Below are 21,290 nucleotides of genomic sequence, written 5' to 3'. Positions count from 1 at the left end.
GGCTAAGAAGGCACATGATCAACTGGGATATTTTTACCCTGCTGTTCCACTCCCACCCCAGATTCTGGCCAATTCCCAAGCAGTGATTTGTGGCACAGTACAAAGTGTGAGAGTCCGTTGCAAGAACATTGGCAACCCGGAGAGGTGATGCCAATAGATAAAGATGAAAAACAATGAGACCCCAAATGAAGAAAGACCCAAAGCTAGGATATCAGTAAAAATGGATTCGTGATGAAAATTAAACTCAAAAAGTGTAGTTTTATGTAAACAATCCTTTATATCTAACTTAATAATTGCTGAATAAATTCATTCATCATTTCTCTCTAATACGAATAATCTCAAATAACTTCAAAAGTAAAAACATCTGGCTAAATAAAGTGAATTAGTTACCTTCTAAGAAGAATTATAATATCTGAATTTAGATGCACTCTATCTATCTTGGGTAAAGCAAGAGCCTTGGAGGCCCAAGCACGCAATGTATTATGGCACCCACTCCCCACATCCCACCACATACTAACATGCTACCGTATGTAATAGAAAATAAAGTTTTTATTTTGAAATGAAGCAAATGTCTACATATTCTGAAATAATTTCATTGAGGCTGACTTTTCTTTTTTCCTTTCTTTCAGTCTCCCTCTTTCTCTTGTGTGCACCATGTTGTGCCTGTTTCTGTTGTTTTTGACATGGGCTTAATCAACCATCAGAGTAATTCTCCACTGACTCTCTCCAACCACTGCACTACAAAGGTAAAGGCGAATTATCTTCATGTTTGTTTTTGGAGGGGCCTCACTTATTAAATAGAGAAGAAAGACAACTGAATTTCAAAAAGTTAGTTACATTGAAATTTAATACAAACACAGTAGGAAATTAAGTAGTAGGTTTTATAGATAATTGAGAAAGAACATTTAGAAACAATTTCAACCAGTAACCAATTGGCTACTGTTACCAAACAGAGAGTATTCTACTTTTCAGTCTGGCAGAATGCTTTGTTCTCATGTGGACACCATTTGTCACACTTGTAGATCTGTGACTTCCTCAAAATAAACTGAAGCTGCTTTTTCAATGCAATGTGTCCACAAATTTAATATTATCAAACACTCCATATTAATTTATCTTTTAATTTGCCTTTTGATATTTTTGAACTTATTTGATTTTTCTCCAGCGTTAAGTCATTTAGTATTAAAATTGACTGGATACTGCTTATTTCTTTTATAGATATGTGGAATAAAATTAAATCTTTTGAAATGAAATCAATACAAAGAAAAACAAAAAAAGCAAATTTTATCTTAGAACAAAGAATGTATACACAGGAAATTAAAAAACAAAATAGATGTTACCATGAATAAGATAACTTTTTACTATAGAAGTTTTTTAGATTATAAAAAAATGGTAGATGTAGAAGAATGAACAGAGTATGTAGATGGCAAGTTTTCAGTAACATCAGGCCAAATCTTCATGTGATATATATGTATGTGAATGTAGCAGCATGTGAATATTTATGTGAGCTCCCAAACAATGTGCTGAAGGGCAGATAAAGGCTGAAGTTGTTTGCCATTTCTGACTAAATTAGGAATGAAAGCATAGTGGTGATACCCAAATTCTAAATTCCCTGTAAATTCCATGGATTTTTATTTTGCTAAAAAGTTTGTACTTATACATGTTACCATATGCCATCTCTTAAATATGTAAATACAAGATTTGTGCATCATTTTAGAGTATTTAATTTTGGTAATGCTGTAGATTCATCTAGAATTTGATAAAAAGCTATGACTAATCTTCCTAGAAATTTACATTTAAGACTTCCTTTAGCATATACTATTTCTAAGGATTCATAGTTACTCTGAAGGCTGTTTTATAGACCCCTGCATTTCAAGAATCCTGTATTTTAAAAATCTCTTTTTCTAAAAAATATTTTGATGGCAATGGCCCTCCTTTTGATAAGAGGTAAAGCCCCTGACAGAGGCAATAATAGTAGATCCTCCTAGAACTAGAACTCAGGGAATTACTTTCTGTTAGCTCTGCAGTGAGAGAAACACTATAGCAATGCAAACTGTAGAAAGGGAGCCATGAATATGCAGAGTATGCTTCAGAGGAAGGTTACTTCTAAAGTCCTTCAGTTAATTGGGTGTTAACTGAGAGAGATATTTTAGTGACTTCTACTGAATATAATTAACAATAAGAGAAATATTCTAAATCCAGGTCTGAGAGAAAGGAAAAAAGCAATCTGGAAGGAAAAATGAAAAAGATGATATTTTCAAATTAATTTAAAAGAATCTGAAAAAAATGCTGATTTTATCAGAAAGAGAAAAATGTCTCAAGCCCACTGTAGTTAATAAAACAAAAACTATGTCTAAAAGTAACTGAAAACATCGGCATGCATGTTCTTTCTAAGACTGAGGGAGATGATACTTCGATGGTATTTGGGAAGAAATCTACTGTTCTGCAGAGCCAGTTTTTGGCTAGAGACACATAACAGAGAAGAATATATTTAGCCTTGCCTAGTTAATAAACCATTAATGGAAAAGAGCAGCAAAGAACTTAACTGACCTTCTGGATCTTGTCAGAATCCTGTCAAGAAAGCTGACAGTAAAAGAGTGATAGAGAGTCAATGACTAAGTGACAAGGGTTGGCAAGATTGATTTTAATGAAATGTATCTTTGAGAAGCTGATTTAGAGAACAGATGTGCTTAGAGTTAGATAACACTTTAAATTCTATTTTTTGATATGCTCTTCTACAGTTGCCAGTATTCTGGTGTCCAAGTTTTTGCAAAGTTAGCAAGGAAAAGGAAAGGGTGATATATTGATGTAGATGTTTGTCTGTGTTGTTGGGGAGATGCTTTTCTCTGCATCCCTCTCTCCATCACTCTGGTTCTTGTGCCTTCAAAACACTTAGCCTTTGTGTTTTTTATTAGCTTATTACATTTCATCCTAGCCACACTCACCAATATGCCATGTGACAAATATTCTAAGCATATCCCTATTTTGGTGTTGAACATTTCTACATGGAGATATCCTCTAAGTTTATATAAGTATGCATGTAATATTTAACTATATTATTGTATTAGTTTATTTATATTGTATTATTCTCATTTCAAATATTTTGTTATTTTATTATAAAAATAAGTATACACATATAATACACAATGTAATATATCATATATTATTTCTAATAAATACAAAGGATTTGACAAAAATTATATTACAGTGCAGCTCAGTTATCTGGAGTTCAAAATTTTAGCATTCAAAATGAACACTTAATCAAAAGTCAAGGAATAAATAAAAATATGTAGAGTCACTATGATAGCCTTCTCAAAAATAGATGTAGTCCATTTATTACCTTTATGAAGGTCTCTATGATGTTCTTTCAGTTCTTATTGACTTTTACTTTTAACCACTTCTAACCTTTGGATTCTTAACAATTCTTTTAAAATGTCAACTTACATATTAATCTTAGATCCCCACCTATTTTTGTGTAATAAGCATGTATTACTCCATTTTCACACTGCTCATAAAGACATATCTGAAACGGGACAATTTACCAAAGAAAGAGGTTTAATTGGACTTACGTTTTTATATGGCTGGGGAAGCCTCACAATCATAGTGGAAGGCAAAGAGGAGTAAGTCATGTCTTACATGGATGGCAGCAGGCAAAGAGAGAGAGAGCTTGTGCAGGGGAACTCCTTTTTATAGAACTATCAGATCTTGTGACTCACCATCACAGAAACAGGAGGGGAGAAATCTGTCCTCAAATTAAATTATCTTCCACCAGGTCCCTCCTACAACATGTGGGAATTCAAGATGAGATTTTGGTGAGGACACAGCCAGACCATGTCATTCCACCTCAGCCCCTCCCAAATCTCATGTCGTCACATTTCAAAACCAATCATGCCTTCCTAACAGTCTCACAAAGTCTTAACTCATTTCAGCATTAATTCAAAAGTCCACAGCACAAAGTTTCATCCAAGACAAGGAAAGTCCATTCCACGTATGGACTTTCATATGTAAAATCAAAAGCAAGTTAGTTACTTCATAGATACAATGGGGTTACAGGCATTGGTTAAATACAGCCATTCCAAATGGGAGAAATTGACCAAAACAAAGGGGCTACAAGACCCATAAAATCCAGTGGGGCAGTCAAATCTTAAAGCTGCAAAATGATCTCCTTTGACTCCATGTCTCACATCCAGGTCACACTGATGCAAGAGGTGGGTTCGCAGGGTCTTAGGCAGCTCCACCCCTATGGCTTTTCAGGGTACAGCTTCCTTCCTGGCTGCTTTCATGGGCTGGCATTGAGTGGCTGGCTTTTTCAGGTGCACCATGAAAGCCATCAGTGGATCTACCATTCTGGGGTCTGGAGGACAGTGGTCCACTTCTCAAAGCTCCACTAGGTGGTGCCCCAGTAGGGACTTAATGAGGGTTCTGACCCCACATTTCCCTTCCATACTGCCCTAGCATAGGTTCTCCATGACAACCCTGCCCCTGCAGCAAACTTCTGCCTGGACACCCAAGCATTTCCATACATCCTTTGAAATCTAGGTGGAGGTTCCTAAACCCCAATTCTTCACTTCTCTACACTGGCAGGCTCAACAACATGTGGAAGCTGCCAAGGCTTGTGGCTTGCACCTTCTGCCATAGCCAGAACTCTATGTTGGCCCTTTTATCTGCAGTTGGAGTGCCTGGGATGCAGGGCACCAAGTCCCTAGGCTGCACACTGAATGGGGACCCTGGCCCAGCTCAGGAAACCACTTTTTCCTCCTAGGCCTCTGGGCCTGTGATGGGAGGGGCTGACATGAAGACCTCTGGCATTCCTTGGAGACATTTTCCCCATTGTCTTGGAGATTAGCATTTGGTTCCTCATCACTTATGCAAATATCTGCAGCTGGCTTGGATTTCTCCTTGGAAAATGGGATTTTCTTTTCTATCACATTATCAGGCTGCTTATTAACTGAACTTTTATGCTCTGCTTCCCTTATAAAACTGAATACCTTTAACAGCACCCAAGTCATATCTTGAATGCTTTGCTGCTTAGAAATTTCTTCCACCAGATACCCTAAATCATCTCTCTCAAGTTCAAAGTTCCACAAATCTCTAGGGCAGGGGCAAAATGTTTCCAGTCTCTTTGCTAAAACATAGCAAGAGTCACCTTTATTCCAGTACCCAACAAGTTCTTCATCTCCATCTGAGATGAGCAGCATTTGGTCAAAGCTATTCGACAAGTCTCTAGGAAGTTCCAAACTTTCCCACATCTTCCTGTCTTCTTCTGAGTCCCCCAAACTGTTCCAACTTCTGCCTGTTACCCAGTTCCAAAATCACTTCCACAACTTTTAGGTATCTTTACAGCAGTACCCCACTCTCTCGGCACCAATTTACTGTGTTAATTTGTTCTCATGCTGCTAATAAAAACATACCTGAAACTAGGTAATTTATAAAGGAAAGAGGTTTAATGGACTCACAGTTCTACATGGCTGGGAGGCCTCAAAATCATGATGAAAGGCAAAAAAGAAGCAAAGGCATGTCTTACATGGCAGCAGGAAAGGCAGCTTGTGCAGGGGAACTCCCATTTATAAAATTATCACATCTCGCCTTTATAAAACTCCCATTTATAAAAGATGTTCTTTGAAACCAACAAGAACAAAGACACAACATACCAGAATCTCTGGGACACATTCAAAGCAGTGTGTAGAGGGATATTTATAGCACTAAATGCCCATAAAAGAAAGCAGGAAAGATCTAAAATTGACATCCTAACATCACAATTAAAAGATCTAGAGAAGCAAGAGCTAACACATTCAAAAGCTAGCAGAAGGCAAAAAATAACTAAGATCAGAGCAGAACTGAAGGAAATAGAGACACAAAAAACCCTTCAAAAAATCAATGAATCCAGGAGCTGGTTTTTTGAAAAGATCAATAAAATTGATAGACCACTAGCAAGACTAACAAAGAATAAAAGAGAGAAGAATCAAATGTACACAATAAAAAATGACAAAGGGGATATCACCACCAATCCCACAGAAATACACACTACCATCAGAGAATACTATAAACACCTCTACACAAATAAATTAGAAAATCTAGAAGAAATGGATAAATTCCTCGACACATACACTCTCCCAAGACTAAACCAGGAAGAAGTTGAATCTCTGAATAAACCAATAACAGGCTCTGAAATTGAGGCAATAATTAATAGCTTACCAACCAAAAAAAGTCCAGGACCAGATGGATTCACAGTCGAATTCTACCAGAGATACAAGGAGGAGCTGGTACCATTCCTTCTGAAACTATTCCCATCAGTAGAAAAAGAGGGAATCCTCCCTAACTCATTTTATGAGGCCAGCATCATCCTGATACCAAAGCCTGGCAGAGACACAACAAAAAAAGAGAATTTTATACCAATATCCTTGATGAACATTGATGCAAAAATCCTCAGTAAAATACTGGCAAACCAAATCAAGCAGCACATCAAAAAGCTTATCGACCATGATCAAGTGGGGTTCATCCCTGGGATGCAAGGCTGGTTCAACATACGAAAATCAATAAATGTAATCCAGCATATAAACAGAACCAAAGACAAAAACCACATGATTATGTCCATAGATGCAGAAAAGGCCTTCAACAAAATTCAACAGCCCTTCATGCTAAAAACTCTCAATAAATTAAGTATTGATGGGACTTATCTCAAAATAATAAGAGCTATCTAAGTCAAAGCCACAGCCAATATCATACTGAGTGGACAAAAACTGGAAGCATTCCCTTTGAAAACTGGCACAAGACGGATGCCCTCTCTCACCACTCCTATTCAACATAGTGTTGGAATTTCTGGCCGGGGCAATTAGGCAGGAGAAGGAAACAAAGGACATTCAATTAGGAAAAGAGGAAGTCAAATAGTCCCTGTTTGCAGATAACATGATTGTATATCTAGAAAACCCCATCATCTCAGCCCAAAATCTCCTTAAGCTGATAGGCAACTTCAGCAAAGTCTCAGGATACAAAATCAATGTGCAAAAATCACAAGCATTCCTATATGCCAATAACAGACAAGGAGCCAAATCATGAGTGAACTACCATTCACAATTGCTTTAAAAAGAGAATAAAATACCGAGGAATCCAACTTACAAGGGATGTGAAGGACCTCTTCGAAGAGAACTACAAACCACTGCTCAATGAAATAAAAGAGGATACAAACAAAAGGAAGAACATTCCATGCTCATGGGTAGGAAGAATCAATATCGTGAAAATGGCCATACTGCCCAAGGTAATTTATAGATTCAATGCCATCCCCATCAAGCTACCAATGACTTTCTTCACAGAATTGGAAAAAAACTACTTTAAAGTTCATATGGAACCAAAAAAGAGCCCACATTGCCAAGTCAATCGTAAGCCAAAAGAACAAAGCTGGAGGCATCATGCTACCTGACTTCAAACTATACTACAAGGCTACAGTAACCAAAACAGCATGGTACTGGAACCAAAACAGAGATATAGATCAATGGAACAGAACAGAACCCTCAGAAATAATGCCGCATATCTACAACTATCTGATCTTTGACAAACCTGAGAAAAATAAGCAATGGGCAAAGGATTCCCTATTTAATAAATGGTGCTGGGAAAACTGGCTAGCCAAATGTAGAAAGCTGAAACTGGATCCCTTCCTTACACCTTATATAAAAATTAATTCGAGATAGATTAAAAACTTACATGCTAGACCTAAAACCATAAAAACCCTAGAAGAAAACCTAGGCAATACCATTCAGGACATAGGCATGGGCAAGGACTTCATGTCTAAAACACCAAAAGCAATGGCAACAAAAGCCAAAATTGACAAATGGGATCTAATTAAACTAAAGAGCTTCTGCACAGCAAAAGAAACTACTATCAGAGTGAACAGGCAACCTACAGAATGGGAGAAAATTTTTGCAATCTACTCATCTGACAAAGGGCTAATATCCAGAATCTACAATGAACTCCAACAAATTTACAAGAAAAAAACAAGCAACCCCGTCAAAAAGTGGGCAAAGGATATGAACAGACACTTCTCAAAAGAAGACATTTATGCAGCCAAAAGACACATGAAAAAATGCTCATCATCACTGGCCATCAGAGAAATGCAATCAAAACCACAATGAGATACCGTCTCACACCAGTTAGAATGGCAATCATTAAAAAGTCAGGAAACAACAGATGCTGGAGAGGATGTGGAGAAATAGGAACACTTTTACACTGTTGGTGGGACTGTAAACTAGTTCAACCATTGTGGAAGTCAGTGTGGCGATTCCTCAAGGATCTGGAACTAGAAATACCATTTGACCCAGCCATCCCATTACTGGGTATATGCTCAAAGGATTATAAAACATGCTGCTATAAAGACACATGCACACGTATGTTTATTGCGGCACTATTCACAATAGCAAAGACTTGGAACCAAGCCAAATGCCCAACAGTGATAGACTGGATTAAGAAAATGTGGCACATATACACCATGGAATACTATGCAGCCATAAAAATGGATGAGTTCATGCCCTTTGTAGGGACATGGATGAAGCTGGAAACCATCATTCTCAGCAAACTATCGCAAGGACAAAAAACCAAACACCGCATGTTCTCACTCATAGGAAAGAATTGAACAATGAGAACCCATGGACACAGGAAGGGGAACATCACACACTGGGGCCTGTTGTGGGGTGGAGGGAGGGGGGAGGGATAGCATTAGGAGATATACCTAATGTTAAATGAGGAGTTAATGGGTGCAGCACACCAACATGGCACATGTATACATATGTAACTAACCTGCACATGTACCCTAAAACTTAAAGTATAATAATATAAAAAAAGAAAGAAAAGCTTTCATGTAGTTATCATACACAATTTTGGATAAGTTTTAGCTGCAGAAAGTGTAAAGTTATAATTTCTAATAAAAATCTAAAGAACTTACATTTGTTTGACTAATAATAAAATCAATGAAAAGGAACAAAGCTGTCCTCTTTTATTTTTAACATAAATAAGTATCTAATCAAAATAGGAACCTGAGAAAAAGAGGTTCTATGGTGAGCAAAAATTTCCTCAGAAAATGATTTGGATCTTCTCAAAAACAAAAATTGATAGATGACTCTATATAAATAAAGTCTATTAATTTAGAAATGAAATAATATGATAGAAGATCCCAAATTTCAGGACTTGCTTTATAAAGATTTAGCTTGAACAACTCAGAGAACAGGTGCTACCAACAACCTATCAAAAGGAAAAATAATAATAACATATTTATTCCTATTATATCCCAATTATATATTCATAGAAATATAATTTTAAGCATTACAATATTCTGATAAAATCTCACAAAAGGAGGAAAAATACTAGATTCATCCCTGGTTAATTAAATAGTTTGACCTTCTGAAATTGCTGCCTATAACTTAATCAAATGCTAACACATTTCAGTTATGACTGTTTTGGTTTTAGAGGTGTTGAACTCAAAACATTCTCATGTTTTTCCAACAGTTATCTCATACCAAACCACGTTACCATGCTCAATACCATTTTGAATTTTTTTCTGGTTTTGTTTTTATTTCAGCCATCCTTTGCTGCTCCTTGTTGTACTCCTTATTCTTGTACTCTGATCATCTGCACAAATGCTGACTTTGTTTAAATGAGATGTACACTCAGCTCACCTCTACCACCATTGTAACCATGAAATAAGATATTTTTAAGGGAAGCTTATTAGTTATCTATTGCCACATATGAACATGTGCAAACTTAGTGTATTAGTCTGTTTTCATGCTGATAAAGACATACCTGAGACTGGGCAATTTACAAAGGAAAAAGGTTTAATGGAGAACTCACAGTTCCTTGTGGCTGGGGATGCCTCACAATCATGGCAGAAGGTGAAAGGTATGTCTCACATGGTGGCAGAAAAGAGAAGAGAGCTTGTGCAGGGAAACTCCCCCTTATATAATCATCAGATCTCATAAGACTTATTCACTATCACGAGAACAGCACAGGAAAGATCTGCCCCCATGATTTGATTACCTCACACCAGGTCCCTCCCACAACAGGTGGGAATTCAATATGAGATTTGCTGGGCACACAGCCAAACCATATCAGTGAGCAACAATAAACATTCTATTATGTTCAAAGGAATTCTGTGAGGCCATAGTGGGGATGGTTTTTCTCTGCTACACAAACTCAGGAGACTAGGTAGGATGGGAGTGGGAGAGGAAAGGGATGACTTAAATATCTGAGGGCAAGGGTCAGATGTATGATACTTTTCACATGTCTGGCATTGGACTTGAGTGTCCCAGGGAACCCGCACTTGAGTCAATCTCAGAACAATAGACTCAGAGTACTTTGATGTTTTACGTGGTAGCTCAGGGTTCCAAGAGTCCGTAGTCCAGCAAGGAGGATGGAAGCTGCATGGTATCAGTGACCTGCCCTTGGGGTCCCTGCAGGTGCATTCAGTAAATACAAGCAAGTCATTTAGACCAGGGAGAAGATGTAAAGAGTGTCAAAAATCTATGATCATCTTTACAACTATCACAGAATGTAATAAGCTAAGGAAGTGCCAGGAAAAAAAATTATGAATAAAGATAAAGAGATAGGAAAATAGGTAAAATGGTCACAGTGGTTTAGATTGTCTTTCAAATAAGTAGAAAGTTTTTTCTAAATGTGCAGTTTCACATTTAAAAAATAACAACTCTGGAGTCTTAAAATTGTCACTCAAAATAATGTGCTGCATATATTTAAAAATGTATTTTATAAAATATTTTCAATATATATGTAAGTATATATAGTGATAAAGTGAAAAATCATGTTCACAACATTCAGCCTTTTGAAATCTTAACATATTTTTGTGTTGTTTTCAGAGACTTTTTTAAAAAACACTACAACAGAGTAGATAGAGCCAAAGCACTCTGCACAACGCCTCTTGATCCCATCTGTCTTCTTACCTCCCATTAACAACTACAATTAATTTGGAGTCCATTATTACATATTTTAAAATTGTGTTATTACACATGTATACATCTATAGAAAGGAAATACTAATTAATGTTTCATAATTTTTATTGATACAGAATAGTTGTAAATATTCTTGGCATACATACAATATTTCAATACATGTGTACAGTGTGTAAAACCAGAGTAATTTGCATATTCATCACTTCAAACATTTATTATTTATTTGTATTAGAAAATTCTCAATCTTCTTTTCTACCTACTTTAAAATATGTAATAAATTATTGTTAATTCCAGTCATCCTAAAGTGCTATTGAACACTAGAATTCATACTTTCTAGTTAAATTGTATTTTAATACTCATTAACTGTCTTCTTTTCAGGCACCCCCAACCTCACCCTTCCCTGCCTTTGGTCACCATCACTCTACTTATTACTTTCATAAGATCAAATTTTTTAGATAACAAATATGAGTGAGAATATGTGATATTTTATTTTTCTCTGCCTGGTTTATTTCACTTAACTCAATGTCCTCCAGTTCCATCCATGTTGCTGCAAATGTTAGGATTTCATTCTTATGGCTGAAGAATATTCCATTGCAAACATATACCATATTTTTAATCCATTCATTTGTTGGTGAACATTTAGGTTAATTCCATATCGTGAATATTGTGAATATTGCACAATAAATGTGGATGTGCAGATATCTCTTTTATACACTGATTTCCTTCCTTTTGGATATATACTCAGTAGTGAGATTGCGGGAACATACGGCAACTCTATTTTGAGTTTTTTGAGCTGCCTCAATAGTGTTTCCATAGTTTCTATGCTGATTCACATTTCCACCAGTAGTACAAGCATTCCCCTTTCTCCACATTCTCACCAGCATCTATTATTTTCCATCTTTTTTATAACAGCAATTTTAACTGAGACGAGATAGTATGTCAGTGTGGTTTTGACTTGCAGTTTGTTAATGATTAGGGATGTTAAACATTTTTTATGCAACTGTTGTCCATTTGTATGTTTTCTTTTGAGAAATGTTTGTTCACATATTTTGCCCATTTTTTAATCCAATTTTTTTGCTATTGTTTGGCTTATTTATATATTTTAGTTATTAATCCCTTGTCCTTGTTTGCAGATGACATAATCTTATATTTAAGAACACACAAAGCTTCTACCAAAAAGCTCTTATAACTGATAAATGAATTCAATAAATTTCCAGGATACAAAATCAATATATACAAATAAGTAGCATTTCTATATGGCAACAATAAACAATCTGAAATAGAAATCAAGAAAGCAATTCCATTCACATAACTTCAAAAAATACCTAAGAATAAATTTACCCAAAGAAGTGAAGATTTCTACAATTAAAACTATAAAACATTGATGCAAGATATTAAAGAGGACACAAAATAAGTGAAAAGATAGTCCATGTTCATGGTTTGGGAAAATTAATGTTGTTAAAAATGTTAATCCTACCCAAACTGATCTGAAGACTTAATGCAATTCCTCTCAAAATACCAATGATATTCTTCACAAAAGTAGAATAAACAATCCTAAAATTCTCATGGAGTCACAAAAGACCTCAAATAGCCAAAACAATCTTGAACACAAAGATAAAGCTGGAAGCATCACACTACCTGACTTCAAAATATACTATAAAACTCTGGTAACCAAGACACCATGGAACTAGCATAAAACAGATACATAGACCAATGCAACAAAACAGGGAACCCAGAAATAAATCCCGCATTTACAACCAACACATTTTCAACAAAGACACCAAGAACACACATTGAAGAAAGGGCAGTTTTTTCAATAAATTGTGCTGAGAAAACAAATGTCCATATACAGAACAAATAAACTAGATTCTTATATCTCATCATATACAAAAATTAAAGCCAAAATGTATTAAAGACTTAAATGTAAGAGCTGAAGCTAGAAATCTACAAGAAGAAAACTTTGGGGAAATGCTTTAGAACATTTGTCCAGGCACAGCTATTTGAAGTAAGAGCTGAAAAGCACAGGCAACATAAGCAAAAATTGACCAATGGATTATATCAAGGAAAAACACAGCAAAGGAAACAATCAACCAAGTGAAGAGACAACCTACAGAATGGGAGAAAAATATTTACTTTATAGTTTTTGGAACTTCACATTCACAGAATAATATTGAACACTTAACTTGGTACCAAAGCACTCTTCTAAACATTTTGCATTTTAATTTAGGTAAATATTACAGTCCTATGAATAAAAAATATTTCCACACACAGACTGCCATTTTACAGATGATAAAAGACAACTTAAGCAGAGACATTTGCAATGGATTGTAAAGGTCTGAGATGTCACCCCACTTGCAAGCTCACTAGTTAGTCTACCAAAGATTCACCTGTAGAAGACATAGACTGCTAGGTTAGACAAAGGACCATTTATTGCTTATAGCAATAACAGTAGCCACAATATCAGCATTTATTGCAGTGACTCCCCAAAACCCAATTCCCATGAGAAGGGTCATGTAATGTCAGCATGTGCAGTGGGCTGCATGACAGAAGAGGAACACTGAGCTTCAAGAACGTTTAATAATGGGCTAAAAGTGTGCCTGCCCTGCCCTTTGTTCCAGAGGGAGACATTGTATCTTCAAAGACTGTTTACTATTCAAATATCCTCAAAAATTTTGAAGGAAGAGTACTTAGTGCTCTACTCACAGGACATGGAGAAATGCAGGAGACACATAGAGCATTGTCTCGTAGCAAGATAAGTAGCTTGCTCAAAGCATATAATGCTGAGGGGTAAAACAGTTTTGAAACACAAAAGGACTAATTCTAGAACACATGCTTTTAAATATGTAGTATATTATTCAAACTTTTCATGGGGAAGTAAGAATTTCTCTTATTTCTCATAATACTGGCCAAGATGGGCAAGTCCTTTTTCTGATAGGTGTGAAATGATACCTCATTAGTAAAATTAGTAATAAATTTAAGCATAATACATTTATTGACTGTTTTTCTTTACTGTTAACTGTCTAATTATAATATTTGCAATGTATGATTTACCTTTTGTTTTTTTCTTAATTGACTCAGGAATTTTTTCAACTTCTCAGTTGCAAACCTCATTTTTGTGATTTTTGGAAATATGCTTTTCTGTCTGTATCTTGTCCTTTATTTATAAATACAAATATATGTAAATTATGTTATTATAAGCAAATTAATCAATATTTTAATAATTGGTGCTTACTTTTTAAATAAAAAATCATTTTAAATAAATATTTTGTTTCCTCAAATCAACAAGTCTTTTTTTAAGATATTTCTTCTAAATATTTTAAATTATTGCCTTTCAAATTTAGGTCTCTAGTTCTCAATGTTCTGGTATAGTATACATCAAGATGCCTAAATGCTTACTTCAAAATAATTATAAAATTTAAATAACATGAGTGAAAAATTTCTGTTAGCAGCTATCAGTTATGACTCAAAAAAAAAAGAAAAAAAGAAGAAAAAGGAATTATAGAATAAACTGTTAGCCTCAAGGAGAGAATCTAAATCCTTTTACATGTGTTTGTGAGCTCTTTAAGACTTACATTCCAGTACAGCAAAAAGCCTGATTACATAACAAGAAGTAGCCGGAAAGCTAGATAAAAATAAATAGCTATAACATAGGGTTATGTGACTTTGGCAATTTTTTAAAACAACAAAAAAATGAAGCCAAATCATTCGAAAATACATTCAAACTCAAAATAATGTGTGAGTTATCATGTGATATAGTGTATAAATATCACAGTTTTCTGTACTCATTCCATTTGATCTTTTCATCCAAAGAAATTAATAATTAAAAATTATGTGTCTAAAAATCACAATTTAAGTCAAATAAGTTCATGCTTTATACTATTTTCTAAGAGTAAGGTATTCTTCTACCACCAAATCTTTTAGATTGTTTTTCTTTATAAATTTATCAGCCAGAAAATACAATGTCGCATATACTAACCATTTTATTTGCATTTCATAAGTGCAAACTATTCTTTTTCATTTTTAAGAGGTAATTATCTACATTGAATGCAAGTGGTTATAAAACAGCAAATATTAATTATGGATAGATTTGGCCATATGTGAAATACTTTTATCCCTGTAAATTTTTTTCTTATGTAATGTTAACTGTAGTCTTTATTTTTCAGAAGAAATAATGACCATACTATAAAAATTACCCAAAATTATTTTATAATATTTTAGGAGCTTCATCTTTTCAAATTTAAGAAGAGTATTAACAGTAGAAAGCCCTATTATTTTAAATCTATAAAAATCGACAAATAACAGTTTACATTTACCTAGTGGGAATAAAGTAATTTTAGTATTTATTTCATGTTTATATTTTTTATTTTTTTATTTTATACAAGCATTTATATTATTTCAATATAAATGTATATAAATATGTTATATAAATATACAAATTAGAGTGATTGCATATAAACACTATACAAAACTATAAAATTTGTAATATTAGTAGGAAAAATGTATTTGGACTGAGAAATATATGTTGAGTATGATTTCTCATCTGTCATATATTTCCACATATTCCGTTTACTTTATTGCATAACAGGAAGGTTATCAAACACATACTGTTTAAATTTATTTGTGAAAATAAAAGATCCTGTAAAGAAAGTTAAAATCCAAATATAAGAAATAAAGGAATATTTAAATAATGTAGGGATATAATATACAATGTTAATATGATGTAACGTGGAAAAAATGACAATTGCCTCAAGTTTATCTACAAATTCAATACTATCTCAATCACAATTTCAGCTGGAATGTGTATTGCTCATTGAAAAATATATGTAAAAAGACAAAAAATTTCAATAGAGAGCTAATCCAGCTTAAATAAAGGAGAATTACAGAGACAAATTCTTTATACCAGGTAATTAGCCGTAATGCCAAGTCCAAATAATGGAGATAGTGTGGAATCGCCTCTTGAGGAAACAAATGGAATAAAACATAAAATTCTGATATGTAGTTGACGTATTTGAAATTACAGTAACAATGATAACAAAAAGCAATGGAAATTACAGGTTGCTTGGTAGAGTGATATTGGGAGAATTAGCATACTAAAGGCAATTATTCTTCAATATAAATACTATACAAAAGTGGGCTTTATGTGCATTAAAATGCATAAAGTTCTTCTAGAAATAAAAAATGGTAAAAGAACCAGATTTAGGAATAGGATAGATTTATTCAAAAAGGTCTGAAATGTACAAAATCTGGGAACATAAAAAGAAGGATTTAACTATAGCAAAATTAGAGCTTGTTCTATTAAATCACAAAGTGAAAAAAAATAGATAAAATAAAAGAAAATATTTCCAAGTTATGAGATTAATATCTACAAAATAGATAGTTGGTATTAATATCTACCCAAAACTTCTCAAAATACAGAAGATAATTATAGAAAATTCAGTATAAATTAGGATCAAAGAAGATGAACAGCAATTTCACAGAAGTATCAATATGAAAGTAAAGAAATGCTGAATCTCCCTCATCATCATTAAACATTGTGTTGTTGAATGAGAAAATTAAACAGCAAAAAAGTATTTTATTTCTGTATAGTAGAAAAGTATTATTACCTAGTAGTGTTGGCAATAATACGAATAGTCAAGAATTCCTGTGTAGTAATTGAGAGTGTACATTGATGCAGCTATTCTGCAAGACAATCTGGAAGATTATACTGAAACTAAGTACGTGCATCCTAAGATTTGGAGGTATGTATTATGAGTATACAACCCCCCCAAATTCTCAGTAGTACTGGGATGGAAACTATGCTGCTAGAATTTACCTCAACAGGTGTAGATTTTTTGGCCAGTGATGCTTTACTGAGTTTCCTTTATGGCATTGACCCTTACTCAAGGCATGAAACATATTGCTTAATAGCATTGCTTTATAACCGTGAGTCTGAGAAGATATGGGGTAATTTGTAGCAGTTTGCCAGCATTATTATTGATAGTAGTGAGACTTAATGACTTGGATGTGGTCTCAGCAGTGAATGCTGCCCCGCCACTCCCTCCACCCTACTTTCCCGCAGAGTTCTATAGTTGAAGCTGGTTAGTTAGATTTCCTATTCATGTTTATTGGTGAGATTATAATATCATAGTTTATATTTTTGTTTGTTTTAAAGAAGAGTTTATGAATAATATTCCATGAATTTGTATGACCTGCACACTATGTCTCTTGCCAAGAACTTTTGTAGAATTTATACCACTGTCTTCTCCCATTGAATGTTGCTATAGAGATGTAACTTTCCTACATGTAATGGGAGTTTTGACCTTGATGCCCCCATAGAATTTTTTTTTCAGGTTCAAGGAAGTATCCTTGCCAATAGAGTTCTTTAATATCCAGAAAGATAAATAAGATACCCAACAATGTTGAATGTGCCTGGTCAACTCCTTATAAGACTTATTATGAGGAATATTGTCCTCTATAACCTTTAATACACATTCCAATCTTTTCTTCAGGAAACTTCAATTTTATTTACTTTGAATCTTTTTCTTCCGTATCTATTACTTTTCCCCCATTTACTTTGCTTGATTTTCTCGTATCTGTACTAAATGTCCCTGTTTTTAGCATTGTCCATTCTTTAATCAGATTCTAAAGGGACATTATAACTCTATATTTCCACTTATTCTGACATATTCCAGCTCACATTTCATCTGTTTCCATGCCTTATCACCTCTTCCTTTATTCCACGTCACCAGGAATGATGTCTCCTTTAAGCCCCAGAAAACATAAGGGTCCATTGTGATTGGCTGGTGCCCATTCTGATTACTCAGTGTTCCTGTAAAACTCCATTGTTAACCCTTGGCCATCCTTCTCATCTGCTTTGTTATAAAATTATTATCATGCATGCTTTTTATCTCTGTTTTGGTTGTCTTGTTCATTTTGTTTTTGAATCTTTACATATCTTTCCTTAAGTCCCTTGCTAATTTTGTGGTTGTTGCTCTTTTTCTCTTTTTTTTTTGTAATTAAAATTTTATTGGAACACAGCATAATTAGTCCTTTAAAACTGTCTATGGCTGCTTTATTTTTTATTTTAAGTTCTGGGGTACATGTGCTAGATGTGGAGGTTTGTTAGATAGGTAAATGTGTGCCACGGTGGTTTGGTGCACCTATCAACCCACCACCTAGGTATTAAGCCCAGCATGCATTAGCTATTTATTTTTCCTGATGCCAACCTTAACCCCAACCCCCACCCCCCAACCCAGACAGACCCTAGTGTGTGTTGTTCCCTTCCCTGGATCCATATGTTATCACTATTCAGCTCCCACTTATAAGTGAGAACATGTGGTGTTTTGTTTTCTCTTCCTGTGTTAGTTTGCTGAGGATAACGGTTTCCAGTTCCATCCATGTCCCTGCAAAGGACATTATCTCATTCCTTTTTCATTTTTTAATGCAGTTTTTTTATTCTTTTTAAGCCTTTTTCTCAATGAAAGTATGGACAGAGGGTACAAAAGAGTGATTTGAGTCAGCAAGCCACTCAGATTTCAGCCTCTTTCCTTTGAACAGATGCTAACTCTCATTCAGTGTCATGTGTGGGTCACTGTATCAGGCCAGTTGTAAGTTGACCTGGTGAGCAATGAGATCCTTTACATCAAAGTCCTACATATCATAATCTAGTATTTACTCTCACTTAGATGACAAAAACTCATTAGCATAGCTTTTACCTTGTCAAGTTGATAAGGAAGTGTGTTTCCTTCTTCAATCAATCCTTCCCTTCTTTCTGTGATAGGCAGTTGTTACCTGAGAAACTCGAACAATATATTTACTTACCACGGAAGGTGGAAAGATAACTTTGATCTGTCCATATTGCTTATTATTTATCATATTATATTTAATTTTATTTTTAATGGCAAGAAGCATTTTCTGTGTAGGAGGAGTAATGTTTCTGTTAGTGATACCTGTTTTTACTACCTGTTTAGCATGATTTTCCCTTCTCCTGAAGGTGTTATGAGTTGAGTTGTGTCCACCAAAAAAAAATGTTGAAGTCCTAAGCCATTGTACTTATGAAGGTGATCTTATTTGGAAATTGGGTCTTTGCAGGTGAATTCAAGTTAAGACGAGGTCATATTGAATTAGGATGGGCCCAAATCCAATAGAAACAGTGCCCTTGTAAGAAAAGGAGAAGAAACAGAGTGAGACACACTGAAGGGATACCATGTGACAACAGAGACAGAAATTAGAGTGATGCATCTACAAAACAGGAATGCCAAGGATTGCCAGCAACACACGAAGCTAAGACAAAAGAAGGGAACAGATTCTTCCCTAGTGTCTTCAGCAACTTCTAGCCTCTAGAACTGTGAGGAAATAAATTACTGTTGTTTTAAGCCATTCTGTTTGCTGTTTATCACAGCTCCTAGGAATCTAATACAGAGGGCAACTTGATACCTTTGTTTGGAGAACTACCAAGCTGCTATCACATACAGTCAATATTTATGATTTGACAAGGCTGTTTATACTTTGTTTGGCAGTACTTCAGAAATAGGAAATTATTTCATGCATTATTTTATAAATAATGATGTAAAAGAAATTTATATTATTTATATTGTAGGTTGAAGATAGTATCCAGAATGTCATTTAAAATAAAATCTGTAGAGACACAAACTTGCATTTCATTCATTATTAATAGATCACTTTATATATTATGGCCATTTGTTTATGTAATATTTAAATGAAAATTGGGCTGAATATCCCTTTATCTTAGAATATTATTATTTTTTTCTTAAACAGAGAACATGTTATTACAGAAATCCATTCCAACCAAGGGGAATTTGAAGGAAGGATACAGGAATTTCACTTACAATGCAAGAACAGTGAGTAAATCTGAGCCTTGATAGAAAGATACCTGGGAGATAAGCATCCACACCAGTAATCACATCATAAACTTTCTCTTGCTCTCCCTCTCTTTCTCCCTGAAGTTAAATGATCTGTCATTTCTTCTTTTCTCTATTTACCTTCTTTGTTTTTGCATATTAGAGTTCTTAGCTGATTCAGCAATTTGCACACTGTCCATCATGGCCACCCTAAATTGCCATCTCAGCTCCTGAGTCTGTTTGACCTTATGGGCCTTGTGCCCAGAACTTAGAACTTAGTGTATGCCCTAAATAAAAGATCTTGGTAGAATAAAACTATGTCTGGCTTAAGTTAAACACTGATCTCTAAATTTATAAACTATGAACTCAAAGGATTGAGTTTACACGGTTCATAGGGCTACAAACTCAAACGTTATAGAAAAGACAGGGTCTTTAGGAAAGGGATATGAGAACAATGAAGAAATTTTCAGTATTTCTAATGCAAAATCTTAAAGCTCTATAAATTTCAAATTGTCATTGCTTTATTAAAAGCTATTAAGATAGACTTATTCTACATTATTTTTAAAATTTATTTAATTTTAAATTGGATTAAAGTATTAATATCTAGAAAATGCTTTATAACCATTTGAAATGATAACTATGGTTACAGTGAGATAAGTAAATGAGTTTTGAAATGAGAAAACCTGGAGATGAAGCACCGCTGCCACTACCTAGTCACATCATCCTGGGTAAGTCATATAAACTCCCTTACTCTAACATTTTTTATCTGTAAAATGTGAGTAAAACTAATGTGAAGACAAAAAAAGATTGAAGGGATAGGGCCTCAAAAACTGGAAAGCGATGTAAAATAAATGCTGAAATTAATGCCATATTACCTTGTTGTAACCCGAATAATGGCTTACATAGAGCTCTGTAGTTGGTACATGGAAAGTGCATGGTTATCAAGTGTCCATTGACAAACATCCATTTGTATTAGAACTTTTTTTTAATACTCTCATATACTGGCCAGGCATGGTGGCTCATGCCTGTAATCTCAGCACTTTGGGAGGCCGAGGCGGGCAGATCACGAGGTCAGGAGATCCAGACCATCCTGGCTAACACAGTGAAACCCCGTCTCTACTAAAAAAATACAAAAAAATTAGCCGGGCGTGGTGGCAGGTGCCTGTAGTCCCAGCTACTCGGGAGGCTGAGACAGGAGAATGGCATGAACCCGGGAGGTGGAGCTTGCAGTGTGCCAAGATCATGCCACTGCACTCCAGCCTGGACAAAAGAGCAAGACCCTGTCTCAAAAAAAAAAAAAAGATACTCTCATATACTGAATTAGATATGTTTCTTTTACTTGCATATATCAAAAAATAATTATTGCTTGAATAAACAAGAAATTTAATGGAAAGATACTAAATTAAATTACAGGATCCAAGTCCCAACCAACTGTCATGAGGGGCAGAATCTAAGCTAGTGCTAGGGACCTTGGCAAGTTCAAATAATATCCACTGGACAATATAGG

General features: G+C 34.7%; 1 long non-coding RNA gene across 2 annotated transcripts in view; it reads left to right on the top strand.

The window, feature by feature from the left end:
- Positions 1–10,140: 10,140 nt before the first annotated feature.
- The window catches only part of LOC129058353 (uncharacterized), a 55,899-nt gene continuing 44,749 nt past the window's right edge, over positions 10,141–21,290 (top strand). The window contains exons 1-3 of one of the 2 annotated variants that reach the window (XR_008523461.2): positions 10,141–10,185; positions 19,701–19,783; positions 20,433–20,511. This is a non-coding gene — a long non-coding RNA (uncharacterized LOC129058353). Of the gene's footprint in view, positions 10,186–19,013; positions 19,270–19,700; positions 19,784–20,432; positions 20,512–21,290 lie in introns of those variants that run through there. The other variant, XR_008523460.2, reaches the window with a different exon arrangement.

This window comes from Pongo abelii, chromosome 2 (assembly GCF_028885655.2).
Source record: "Pongo abelii isolate AG06213 chromosome 2, NHGRI_mPonAbe1-v2.0_pri, whole genome shotgun sequence".
Taxonomy (NCBI): domain Eukaryota; kingdom Metazoa; phylum Chordata; class Mammalia; order Primates; family Hominidae; genus Pongo; species Pongo abelii.
This window is presented reverse-complemented; position numbering and strand designations above follow the sequence as displayed.